The following is a 13,997-nucleotide window of genomic DNA, read 5'->3' as shown; positions in this document are numbered from 1 at the left end:
ATAATCTTTTTGATAGTGGTTAGTGGAGCTGGGAATTTAGTTCAAATTTCGGGGGCTCCGTCCCGTTTGATCTGCCGCGGAACGGGTGCGGGTCGATCGGTTTAAAATTTTCGAACTGCGAGTGCGGGTGTGGGTTAAGATTAGTTTAAGCAGGGTGAGTGCGGGTCAGCCAAATATGAGTCATGGGTACCCGCCGACCCGCAAATTCAAAAAAAAAGTTTTTTTTTTCGTAAAAATATATAAACATATAAAATATTTTTATAATTTTAGTTAAAATGTATTATTTTAATATTATTTTTAATAATTAATATATAATGAAAATAATTAATATATAATTAAAATAATTAGTTTTTAATATAGTTATTATTACCCGCGGGTAAGACGGTTTACCCACGTGTTTTGGCGGGGTGGATGCGGGTTTAAGATTTTTGGTCACACGGATCATGTGGATCGAATTTATGAAAGTGATACAGATTGTTGACTATGGAGAATCATAGAGGCTCTATTCTCCATAGTCAACATCAAATATAAAGAAAACCTATAAACCGTGATTTTGAAACCCAACCTAGACACTGAATCTGACGATTGACCAGGTCACTGAATTGACCGGATCAATGAGTTATTGGACCAACCGTTGATGAACCGCATCTTAATAAATGAATTAATTTTATTATATAATAATATAATAGCTATGAAAATTTTATATAATAGTTAATATTTTGAAAAGTTTTCTAAACATAAAATAATAGTTTGGATATTTATCTATTTTATGCTTAAAACATTTAGAAAATACTTAACCTTGGTTTCTATATTTTTATCTTCATTTGACATACAAAATATTAAGAAATAGTTTAGACTATTTAAAAAATTTGTAACATAAGAGTTATGACATCTAAAAATCAAGACATACAATTCACAAATATTTATGTCGAATGTGAATAATAAATTAAACTTCCAATGCAAAATAAACCAAAATTAAAACATCATATCAGTAAATTGTCAATAACAAAAATAAATTAACACCAAATCACATCAACTAATTTTGATTTTCTCTAAATTTTAATACTTACCAACAGCTCGCCATGTTCTTGTTCTTCAACAATTCAAAACATGTTTTGTAATCCACATGATCATATGATTTAATTCTTTTTGATATGTAAATTAAAAATGTAATGACTTGTTATAAACTAAGTTAAATAAAAAATAACTTACTCACTTTTCTTGCAAACGTAAATTGTAATGTAGAGGAATAATAAGCTTGATCGTCCTTGAGTTTGTTTTACGGATGTGCGGGTCGAGCACGATCACGCTTACTCACCTTCCTTGTAAACGTAAATTGTAGTGTAGAAGAATAGGAAGACGGTAATAAAACTGAAAAAAATCTAACTTTATAATTGGAAATTTATAATATGAAACATAATTTAAAACATAACTAAAAACTAAAAAAAATAAAAATTATCTATTGATTCAACCAGTGGTGTAATCGGTATTGGATTTCGGGTTTTAGTGAGTTTTTTGAGGTTTTAAATTGGGGTTTTAAATTTGGGGTTTTTTTTTCACAAAGCTCAAACAAGATTTATATTGGGTCGCGAAGTTTACCGGTTCAACAGTGGTTCCGGTTCGGATTCAAAACACTGTTATAAACGCTTGAGCTTTTATGAGGAAAAGTTTAAAACCCCAATGTCTTTCATAATTAACATTAAAACCTATTAAATATAATTTAAGAAAATATTTTAATTATTAAAAAAGTGGTCCAAATGACATTGGTTTCCTCCTAGGGAGGAAAAAAACTCAACTTTGTTATATTAGATAATTGGAAATTTAGAATATAAAACAGAATTTAAAATATAACTAAAACTAAAAAAAATAAAAATTATCTATTGGTTCAACCAGTGGTGTAACCGGTATCGGGTTTTGGGTTTCAGTGAGTTTTTGGAGGTTTTAATTGGGGTTTTAAATTTTGGCTTTTTCACAAAACTCAAATCCGATTCATATTGGGCCGGAGAGTTTACCGATTCAACAGTGGCTCTGGTTCGGGTTCAAAACACTGTTATAAATGCTTGGGTTTTTTGAGGAAAATTTTTAAAAACCAATGTCTTTCATAACTAACATTAAAACCTATCTATACTAATAAAGTTGAGTTTTTTATCTCCTTGGGGGGAAAAATGCCATGTGGCATTCTTTTTTTAATAATTTTTTTCTCAACTTTATTTAATGTGTTTTGGTGTTAATTGTGATTAAATGTTAGTTTATTTTTGTTATTGACAATTTATTACAATGATGTTTTAACTTTGGATTGGAAGTTTAATTTATTATGAATTTTATGTCTTGACTCTTTTTAGATTTCATAACTCTTATGTTACATATTTTTTTTAAATACTTTAAACTATTTTTTAATATTTTGTATGTCAAATAAAAATACAAAAATGGAAACTAAAGTTAAGTATTTTCAATTTTTTTAAAACATAAAATAGATATATATCCCAACTATTACTTTATGTTTGAAAACATTTAAAATATTAAATTTAGTTTTATATATTTATTTTCATAGCTAATATATTATTATATAATAAAACTAATTCATTTACTAAACCGCGGCTCATCCACTTTGATCCAATGATCCAGAGACTCGGTAAATCGTCTGGTTCAATGTCCGGGTCGGGTTTCAAAACACTGGTTTATAGGGTTCTTTGTATTTGATGTTGACGATGGAGAATGGAGCCTCTACGATTATCCTTCTTTAACGCAATCGATGTAACCGTCATATAATCAATCTAGAAATTCTATTCATCCCACTCTAATAATGTTTAGTAATTGATGGCGATTCAAGTCCAAAAGAGTAACATTTGGTCTATTGGTATTGACACATAAATTCTATGGTATCTTCCCATGTTACACTGTGCAAGGAAACCAATAACTTCTCTGATGCATGCTATCGGTGTTTACATTTTAAAAACCGTGAACATGATTAATATACTCTTAAAATTAACTAAAAAAAGAATCATTACTTCCAATCTGAGAGAAATTTAATAACGTTGTCTGATTGCTAAAGTTATTTAAAATTGATGTAAACCACACACCACCCTCACCATTAATCCTTTGCACTACACTAACCATTTATTGTCAAAACCATTACTAAATGCAACAAGTCAGCAAGACCGAATGTCACAGATAGTTAGAAATTGTCTTTCTCATGATCATTATAGATCCTTTAACATCTCATTATAGTGGTTTTGTTAATATTGTTATGATTTGACTATAATTTTACTATTTAGAATATTTCTCAACAGTATTTTAGAAAACAAAATATGTATATGATTTTATGGAATTTATTAATTTGGTTGTAGTATTTGCAAAGTTACCATGAAAGAAATTTAAGTTTAAATATATGCATGAGAGTTTGAAAGTGTAATAGCTGAATTGTTTATTATTTAATTGAAACTTATTAATTTAAATTATGATTTAGAAAATTTATAAATATGGACTTCATCTTACAATGATTATATTAAATTAGAGTTTATAAATATATATTTATATGTATATATACATATATATATTATGTTGTGAAAATATTACTTTTCACATTATATATATATATCAATAATTAGATATGATAGTAAAGATGCCTAAAAACTTAAATTGATAAATCTATGCTAGTCATATAAACTGCATTTTTATTTATCTTTTATTTTGCGTCATCTCATTTGGAATAAGATGATTTTTTGTCACGTTGTATACTATCAGCTTTGTATATGTTCGGTTCAACTTGGGTTACTCTTCAGTTATCGGCTAAAATGGAACCAAACCGATAACCCAAAGTAAATGAAATTGATCTTGTTTTGGCTAGATCCATAACTGAACCGATATTCTTACTTCGGATCGGGTTCGGGTTTGAGATTTATGCCCAGACCTAGTTTTGTATATTGGGATGATGGGGAGGTGTTATAATAGTTTGATGCTTTGGACTTTTCTAGGTTGATTTCTATGAATTATATTTTGTGAGCGGTGCTTATGATGATAATTTCAAATAATCACAGGTGTTATATTAACCGATAGTTTCTTCTCGCTCTGGATTTGTCAAAATTAAGAAGTTGTGACTATATCGATTTAACCAATCAGATGTATATTGATCGTAAAGATACATTCGAAGTTGGTACAGTGTATTTTTAATCCTAAATCTTAGTATTAAATTTTTAAATTTTTTGATATTTATTGTTGTTGAGTAAATTTTTTGGATGATGTAATTATGTGGTCATCTCTATTTGTTAAGAACATTATTTAATGTTTTTATTATGTTATATCGTAATAGGTTATAGGTTAATATATTTTGTGTTTGTGTTTTTCAATAATATGTTTTGTATATAATAGTAAAGTCTCTGATGTAAAACATATTAAATTTCAATAACTTTGCATTTGTTGTTTTAAGATTAACAGTTTAACGTTATAAATTGTATTTTATTTTTTGTTTGAATATAAATTTTTTTATTTGTTGTTGAATATTTTATATAAATTGCATTTTTGTAAGATTTTTATTGGCATTCGTTATAAGAAAAAGAGAAAAGGAGAGGCAAGGGAGGAGGACCGCCGGCAACGGCAGAACGCCGCTACTGGAGGAAAGGCTGGAAAAGACGATTAGGGTTTTTTTTTTTTGAGAGAGTTTCGTATCTAGATCAGTTGAAGATAAGTTGGTGTGTTTCGTTTTTGGTTACGGTGTCATGTTTGGACTTCTTATTGTAAGCCCATTTCGCGTTAAACAATGATGTTACTGATCCATAGCGTTTCGTTGATTAGGAATCCACTGTATTCGTCTGTGTCTGCAATTAGAGGCGTAACTTTTGGTTCCAGCACAATCGTCGCAATTCGCCGCCATTAGAGAGACTGAGGTGCAGTCGGTGTGACGATTCCATTTGTTGGTTTTGATCAGGTTCTTTCACCTTCTTTCGATCAATCGGAATGAGGTAGCTTCCAGATCCATGGCATTAAATATGTTATTAATTCCTTCGGCCATGATCTACACTTAATGTGTTTCAATCTTCTTAGAAGCGGTGCTTTCATGGTATAAATAGGTTAGCTTAGCTCCTCTTCAAACCATCGTTGTCGATTTTCATGGCCAAATAAGAGGAGATCGAGAAGAACAAGTGGGAGGTTTGGAGAAGGATTTAAGCTCAGCTTTGTTGTGTCGAAGAAGAGACCGGGCGATTGGTGAGTTTACATAATTTTATCATCCTCATCACAATCTTATTTATTGTACAAAAAAAACGTTCCTTCAAGGTTTTGTTTCTGTAAAAGATCCGACTTTATGTTAGGCCTAGAACTGAAGTGATCAATATCACCAAAAGACATGATATAGTATGGTTTTTAAGGCTTTTATGAGTTATGTGGATCAAAGCTCTTTCCTTTTTATGAGAAGAACCATTTGTTGAGGGAAGAAGTCGAAAAAGATTTCTTTTTTCTTTTATAGGATCTTCACACTATGTTTCTTTGTTGAGGGAAGAAGTCGAAAAAGATTTAACAGCTCCCGTTGGGAAAAAAACACCTCCTGGAAGACAAAAGAAGAGACCAAAAACTGTTCAGAAGCAAATAATGTAGTGTTCCCTTCTCTCTTTTCCTCTATAACACAAATAATGTTATAGCTTTGCTTTGTTGCTTAACATTTTCATTTTTGGTTGCTGACTCTTTTCCGGATTGTGACTAGCAGAGGACATAACACAGGCTCTTATGACCCCCCTGACGCTGAGGAAACATGATCAAAGGTGTGATTCCTTGCTTCGGTTTCTTTTCTTTTCTGGTTTCTTCAGTTTAGTGTCCGTACAATTCTTTGTGTTCTTTTTAAATGTTTTCAGTCGTAAAAAAGGAAGGACAATTAGCATCTTGTCCATTTTTTGTGAATGGAAAATGTAATCTCCATGGCAATGTCGTCCCCATGTACTTTGAATCTTCTCTTTGTTTTTAATAAAGAGGCGAGTGGTGTTTATATTAGCAAAGCTAATTGTAATCTTCAGCTTTTTTCCTTTTGTTATCAATAATGGAGCTCCCTGCAACTTTCTTTCTTCTTTCCAGGTCAGAGTCACTGCATATAACTTCATCGAAAACCATAAGACTTTCACCGTAAGTGCATCGTTGATGAGATTGGCCGTGAACCAGTACCTGACGTGGCTGACAATGCAAGTATAATCTGTATTATGCTGTTTCGGTATTTACATAGACATGTTAAATAACGAACTCAATGTATCAGGGTGATGATGACGATGGTGATGACGACAAGCCAGCTGTCAAACCAGTTCCTGTTACGTCTGAATCTGCAGGGGGCAGTGGTAATACGCAGAAGCAGACGGCCAACTCAGATTTGAAGATGGTTAAAAAGGCGCGTGTTGCTTGACATGAAGTTTCAATAAATTTATGATATGCATCTTAATAATGCTTTTGCATCTTTATTGCCTTTCACGTCTTCTTTTTGGGACTGAAACCGTTCACGTCTTTTGCTTTCTATGTTTTGACTTTCTCCAATATTATGAGCACTCTACGTTTGTTCCAGGCAGTTTTCGTAATATGAGTTTATTTTTCCTTATTGCATTCCGTTTTAGGATTATAATGAACAGGTTTTACAACGACCATTTTCTTCATAGTCCAAAAAGTAACAACTCCCTTTGTTATTAATTATAATTTATAAGTAGTATTGCCCAAAAGCACAAATATTTAAAAGAAATGCATTTATACCTTCAGCATTTGATTAATGAGAGAAAATAATCAAAAACAAATCACACTTCTTTTTTAACTTCTAGCTTTTTAAAAAATATAACAAATCACACCTCTATATTACCTTATAACTTTTTTAAACTATTGTTTTATCTGATTATTGTTGGCATTAGATTTTAAAAACAACTTATATTGTGAAACAAATAAAAAATATTAGAAGTACTAATAATAGAAACATATGGAGTATTATTTTGCTTATCTAGCCCTAACTTATTGCTAGCTTATTATTTTCCAAAAAAAATATTTTAAAATCTATTAGTTCAAGTTATGAGGTAAATAATTTTGTTATGGTTAGAAACAATTTATGGTTATTGCAAGTACATTAATAGGCTACCACTATATATATTTTTAAGTTAAAAATTTATTTACGGATTAAACATGAAATGGCTTTTTCTTTAATCATTTATTGAGTAAACTTAAAAACATACTTTAGTTCAAATGTAAGGCCAAATCATTTGTTAGTGTAATTTAGACTGAAAATTTTTAACAACAAAAATAAAAAATCAAACTGATAGGTAATAATAAATTTTGAAAAATAATAACTAATTTTCCATAAAGCATGGTTTATTTAGTATTCGATTACAATAATTGTAAACAATTTAATTAACATGTATATTCTTATGTGAAAATTTATATTAAATATTTACGTTAACTGTTTAAATTATTTTAAATTTTCATCCCGTCCGTAAGGTGGGTCGACCCTAGTCTCATCTATTTCAGAGGACGGCGAGTTTCTATTTCGACCTCGCGAACGTTGAATCTGAACCCTAGGAGCGCTTCGAGAAGAGGCTTTTGCCATCTGATTGACCACCGATGGCTACAATCTCTGGTATCGGAAGTTTCTCCCCGAAAGCGACGGCCGCTGCCTGGAAACGGTTGTAGGCTTCGAATCGTGACCTAGACTCTGAAGTGGCCGGATCCTGGGAGTGAGATTGCATCTTCGATTGAGACTGGTTGTTTCTACGTGAAAATGGGGTTTTAGTGGGTGCGGTTAGGTTTGAGTTTGAATTCGCTATTGACGAAGGGAAGAGTGTTAAAGATTCGCAGATGAAACGTTGTGAGATGCCGACGGAGAGGAGAGCGTACGAAAATATGGAGTTTAAACTTTTGAAATGAATTAATGGACCTTGGTTTCAAACTATGTTAGGCCCATATTAAATCGTGCGCTATAACTGTAAAATGCAGGACCGTCCGATTAAAGTATCTAACGGATCCCAAACCGGTTTGGTTTTGGTGTTTGATTATAATAACCGTAAATGTATCCGTTAGAAAATTATTGCTAACAAAGATGCAACGATAAATAAATAAAAGCAGAATCTCTCTCTCTCTCTCTCTCTGTCAATTTCATTGACAAAGGCTCGCTCTCTCTCTCTCTACTGGTGAGATTCTGAGGAGTACGTTTGTTTTTTCTCGTTTAAGTAATATGTAGATCGTGAATTTATTTCTGTTTTGTTCTTATCTTATTTAGGGTTTGCGTGAACCTGATTCGATCGGTTGGGTTTCGCCATCCTCTTTGCGATGATGTATTAGGGTTTGTGTGAACCCGATTCGGTTGGGTTTCGCCATCCTCTTTGCGATGACGTATTAGGGTTTGTGTGAACCTGATTCGGTTGTTGCTATAATGTATTAGGGTTTGAATTATCCTTAATCGTTCGTTTTTTAATCTTTGTAGTGATGTTTGAATCTACATGGGAGGCGCTTGACTCCGCGTGAGACCGTCATTGAGGTATGTGATCTCTTGTGAAGTTTTGATTGTGCTTTTGGGTATGGATATTATCTTGATCGGAACTGATGATCGATTGTCAAAAAAAGTGAACAGCGTAGATGCTTATATACATATGTTCGAATCTAATTGATTTCTTTCTTTCTTGTGCTACCGTTTATTGTCACTACTGCTGATTGCTCTGTATATATTACTTTTGAAGGATAACATATTGAACGATTGCTTTTAGTTAACAGTTTAATTCGGATAGACATAGCGATCCTAATATTGAGACAGAGATTTGTTTTGAGTTCCAAGTTTCTTCTGTCAGCTGTTTTCTCACCCAATACAAATGATAATGTTGCTCTGTTTTTGTTTCTTTTTTCTTTATACAGAATGTTTGTGTGGAGAAGCCAGTACTGACAGATACCAGTGCATCATCTCTGGAAAAGATCTCTGAGACAACTGAAGATACGTCTGAATCAGCAGAAACAGATAAGCGCTTTTCCTCTGTTTTACTGATTTGTTTCCTCGTTTATATTTGGCTTTAGTTTTATCAAATCCCAAAAAGATCATAGGCAGACACACTAATCTAATAGTGTTCTGTAAGATTCTCAGTTTGGGGACATTGTCCCTCCCGTTGCGTGAACTCTAGACCCTGAGAAAATTTAAACCAGATCCCCCAATAATGATTGGTCGGTGGTAGTGCATGTCTAAGCAAAGGTTAGAAAGTATGACATACTTTAGTTTACCCTTGGCTTACATAAACAACAAGCGGCTTAAGAAAAGTCTTTTAGACAGAGACTGTGATTGTGTACCCACGGCTTACAATAAACAACAAACGGTTTAAGAAAGGTCTTTAGACAGAGACTGTAATTGTGTACCCACGGCTTACAACAAAAAATGTCTTTAGACAGAGACTATGAAATGTTGGATGGATTAAATGACCCTCGGCTTACAAAAAAAAGGTCTTTAGACAGAGACTATGAAATGAAATGACCCACGGCTTACTATAAAGTCTGTAGAGACTATGAAACATTGGATGGATCAAATGACCCTCGGCTTACAAAACAAAGGTCTTTAGACAGAGACTGTGAAACGTTGGATGGATCAAATGACCCTCGGCTTACAAAAAAAAATGTCTTTAGACAGAAGCTAAGAAACGTTGGATGGATCATAACAACAACCCACGGCTTACCAAAAAAGTCTCTAGAGAGTCAAAGACAATGAAGGTGTATATTGGATGGATAAAATGACAAACGGTACACTGTAAACTCTAAAGACAATGGCTTGTGTTACCCACGGCTTAAAAATCTCCAAGACAAAGAATGTGAGTACCCACGGCTTATGAAGTCTTTAAGACAAAGATTCAAAGTTAACCACAGCTTATAAAGTCTTAGACAAAGACTTTGATTGAACCCACGGCTTATGGTCTTTAAGACTAACTAATACCCACGGCTTATGTCTTTAAGACAAAGATTCAAAGTTAACCACAGCTTATAAAGTCTTAGACAAAGACTTTGATTGAACCCATGGCTTATGGGTCTTCAAGACTAACTACCCACGGCTTATATAAAGTCTTTAAGACAAAGATTCAAAGTTAACCACATCTTATAAAGTCTTAGACAAAGACTTTGATTGAACCCACGGCTTATGGTCTTTAAGACTAACTAATACCCACGGCTCACGTCTTTAAGACAAATATTCAAAGTTAACCCACAGCTTATAAAGTCTTAGACAAAGACTTTGATTGGACCCACGGCTTATGGGTCTTCAAGACTAACTACCCATGGCTTATAAAGTCTTTAAGACAAAGATTCAAAGTTAACCACATCTTATAAAATTTTAGACAAAGACTTTGATTGAACCCACGGCTTATGGTCTATAAGACTAACTACCCACGGCTTATAAAGTCTTTAAGACAAAGATTCAAAGTTAACCACATCTTATAAAGTTTTAGACAAAGACTTTGATTGAACCCACGGCTTATGGTCTATAAGACTAACTACCCACGGCTTATGAAGTCTTTAAGACAAAGATTCAAAGTTAACCACAGCTTATAAAGTCTTAGACAATGACTTTGATTGAACCCACGACTTATGGTCTTTAAGATTAACTACCCACGGCTTATAAATTCCTAGACAATGACTTTGATTGAAACCACGGCTTATGGTCTTTAAGACTAACTACCCACGGCTTTTGAAGTATCTAAGACAAAGATTCAGAGTTACCCACAGCTTATGAAGTATCTAAGACAATGATTCAGAGTTACCCACGCTTATGAAGTCTTAGACAATGACTTTGAACCCATAGCTTATGAAGTCGTTAAGACAAAGATTGTGACTTTCAACCCACGGCTTATGAAGTCTTTAAGACAAACGATGTTAGTTACCTACCCACGGCTTATAAAATATTTAGACAAAGACTATAAACTGAAAACTGGTTCATTGCTTTACCAGTACCCACGGCTTTTGTAGATGAATCCTATCAACTGATTTTGGAGTTGTTGGACGGAAAAACGACCAACAACTTTGTTTAAGGAACCCACGGCTTATAAAAGGTCTTAATGTACTTATTGCATGTGAAAACGACTAAGGGTGGATGGAAAAACGACCACCCTGTAAAGATGTCTTAGGCAGCAAACATGTTACTTGTTGGATGAAAAAGCTACCTGCGGCTTAGAAAAGTCATAACTATGGTTGTTTGAGTTTCGTCGGTAAACAAGACCAACGGCTTAAAAGAAGACTTAAAACAGAGACTATGAATCAAAAACCAAATCTTTACAATTTACGATATCCACAAGGTTTGAGAAGAGTTTAAGACAAATAATTTGAATCAAAAACAGACTCCTTTACTTCACAACAAGCCTTGGCAAATATTTAGACAAACACTACATGTTGGTTTTTAGCATGTTGGATGGAAAACGGCTTAAACCAAGTCTTTAAAGACAGAGTATGAACCAAACATTGAGTTGTTTTGTTGACTCACCAAAGACTTAAGCCAAGTTTTGAGACAGAGACTATGAAACGTAATTTATTATAATTTATTATCCAAAGTTTAGACTAATTATTTCTGATTTTCTCAGGTATGCATGTGCTTCAGAAGGTGGTCATTTGATGTGTAGCAGATTTCTTTGTTATTATACATTCTGAATTTTCTCAGGTATGAGTGTGCTTTGTCAAACTTGTTTGTAATTTAATTGGTGAAAATCACAAGAATGAGATATATACATTAAGTAAAGACTAGTTTCAATTGCTTAGGTCTGTGCTTCAAAAGCTGTTCATTGACGCCCAAGGCTTCTTCATGTAGGTATATGTTTTTCTTGACTTTTTCTCTTGTAAATTGGTATTTTTTACATAAGAAAAATTTACAAAGTATGTTAAGTGATAAATACGTAAGCTAAAGAAAATCACAAGAATGAGATGTATACATTAAGTAAAGACATAGTTTGGATAATAAATTTTATGTCTTGATTCTTTTTAGATTTCATAACTCTTATATTACATATTTTTTTTAAATACTTTAAACTATTTTTTAATATTTTGTATGTCAAATAAAAATACAAAAATGGAAACTAAAGTTAAGTATTTTCAAATTTTTTAAAACATAAAATAGATATATATCCAAACTATTACTTTATGTTTGAAAACATTTAAAATATTAAATTTAGTTTTTATATATTTATTTTCATAGCTAATATATTATTATATAATAAAACTAATTCATTTACTAAACCGTGGTTCATCCACTTTGATCCAATGATCCAGAGATTCGGTAAATCGTCTGGTTCAATGTCCGGGTCGGGTTTCAAAACACTTGTTTATAGGGTTCTTTGTATTTGATGTTGACGATGGAGAATGAAGCCTCTACGATTATCCTTCTTTAACGCAATCGATGTAACCGTCATATAATCAATCTAGAAATTCTATTCATCCCATTCTAATAATGTTTAGTAATTGATGGCGATTCAAGTCCAAAAGAGTAACATTTGGTCTATTGGTATTGACACATAAATTCTATGGTATCTTCCCATGTTACACTGTGCAAGGAAACCAATAACTTCTCTGATGCATGCTATCGGTGTTTACATTTTAAAAACCGTGAACATGATTAATATACTCTTAAAATTAACTAAAAAAAGAATCATTACTTCCAATCTGAGAGAAATTTAATAACGTTGTCTGATTGCTAAAGTTATTTAAAATTGATGTAAACCACACACCACCCTCACCATTAATCCTTTGCACTACAGTAACCATTCATTGTCAAAACCATTACTAAATGCAACAAGTCAGCAAGACCGAATGTCACAGATAGTTAGAAATTGTCTTTCTCATGATCATTATAGATCCTTTAACATCTCATTTACTAATTAACAAATTGATTTTTGACTAGGAAGATTTGGTGAAATTGTTACATTCCGGTTAAAATAAAAGTTGTCCATTAAATAGAGGAGTTTAGGAACCATTTATAGTTTTTAAATGAAAAACATATTTAGATTCATATTAAGATTCGTTGATAATCTAAATAAGGGTGAACAAACAAGAATTTCGTTATGAACACACACAAAATCTTCCATTATAACAAAATTAATATAGAAAATAATTTCATGTTTATTATTTTAAGATACATCTTTTTTAGAGATCTTGAAACCAAAGTAACACATACGACTCACACCTCTATATTTTAAAAGTCAGCATGGTAATTTTAAATATATATATTAGATACTCACCAATTATTTTACCAAAAATTGATACTTCACCCTTATTTTTTATAAAATTTATAAAATTTGAAACATTATTCCATCTTTCTATTATTTGAACTAAATATATTATTAAAAGTTTTATAGTTCATATATAGTTATTTTAATAATTAATAATATAAGTATGTTCTCTATATAAAACATCAACTTTGTTTTATGTTTAAATTCCAACTAAATTAATTTTGTTATGACTATCGGCTTTTTATTCTATTTTTATTAAATCGATTAGTAACAACCACTTATGTTATTACACTTTGAAGTAAACAATTTCAAAAAAAATTATGTTCTACGGTCACTAACCACTATCAAAAAAGATCAGAAAATATCATTTTAATATATTTTTATTTTTATATTTAACATATTTTATTTGTTAAGACCATATAATAATTTATAAATTTATGTAAAGTATAACAACTTATAACGGTCAAAAAAGTATTAAGAGTGTGCCACATGGCATTAAAACCTCCAAGGAGAAAAAAAGCTAACTTTATTATATAAGATCTTATTGTTAATTGGGCTAGAACACTTCACTTATACTTATTGGGCTAGTCTTTTTTTTTTGTCAACATTGGGCTAGTCTTTTAGCTCTAGTTGGGTGGGGCATTTCTATATTTTTTCCGTTTACATGTTACAAGATAATTATTTTTTGGTTACTAAAAGTGAAAAAAAAAACATGGGGTACGTGCCACACCTGCTATACTGGTGGGTCTGCCCCTGCTTTAGAGAAGCGTTAGAAGGCATGTTGATGGATGAGCAAGAGCTAAATGGTTGTGGTTT

General features: G+C 31.9%; 1 long non-coding RNA gene across 2 annotated transcripts; it reads left to right on the top strand.

Moving 5' to 3' along the window:
* The first annotated feature begins 4,554 nt into the window (after positions 1-4,554).
* On the top strand, positions 4,555-6,568 carry LOC108811834 (uncharacterized). 2 transcript variants are annotated; one of them, XR_001943382.2, is made up of 7 exons: positions 4,555-4,688; positions 4,792-4,958; positions 5,067-5,202; positions 5,462-5,585; positions 5,699-5,753; positions 6,061-6,168; positions 6,236-6,568. It is a non-coding gene; the product is annotated as an uncharacterized LOC108811834 (long non-coding RNA). The 2 variants fall into 2 exon arrangements; XR_008935531.1 differs by lacking the exon at positions 4,555-4,688 and having other exon boundaries at positions 4,695-4,958.
* Positions 6,569-13,997: the final 7,429 nt, after the last annotated feature.

The sequence above is a fragment of the Raphanus sativus genome, chromosome 6 (genome assembly GCF_000801105.2).
Source record: "Raphanus sativus cultivar WK10039 chromosome 6, ASM80110v3, whole genome shotgun sequence".
Classification (NCBI taxonomy): domain Eukaryota; kingdom Viridiplantae; phylum Streptophyta; class Magnoliopsida; order Brassicales; family Brassicaceae; genus Raphanus; species Raphanus sativus.
The sequence above is the reverse complement of the archived record's forward strand: the minus strand, read 5'-3'. Positions and strand labels throughout refer to the sequence as shown.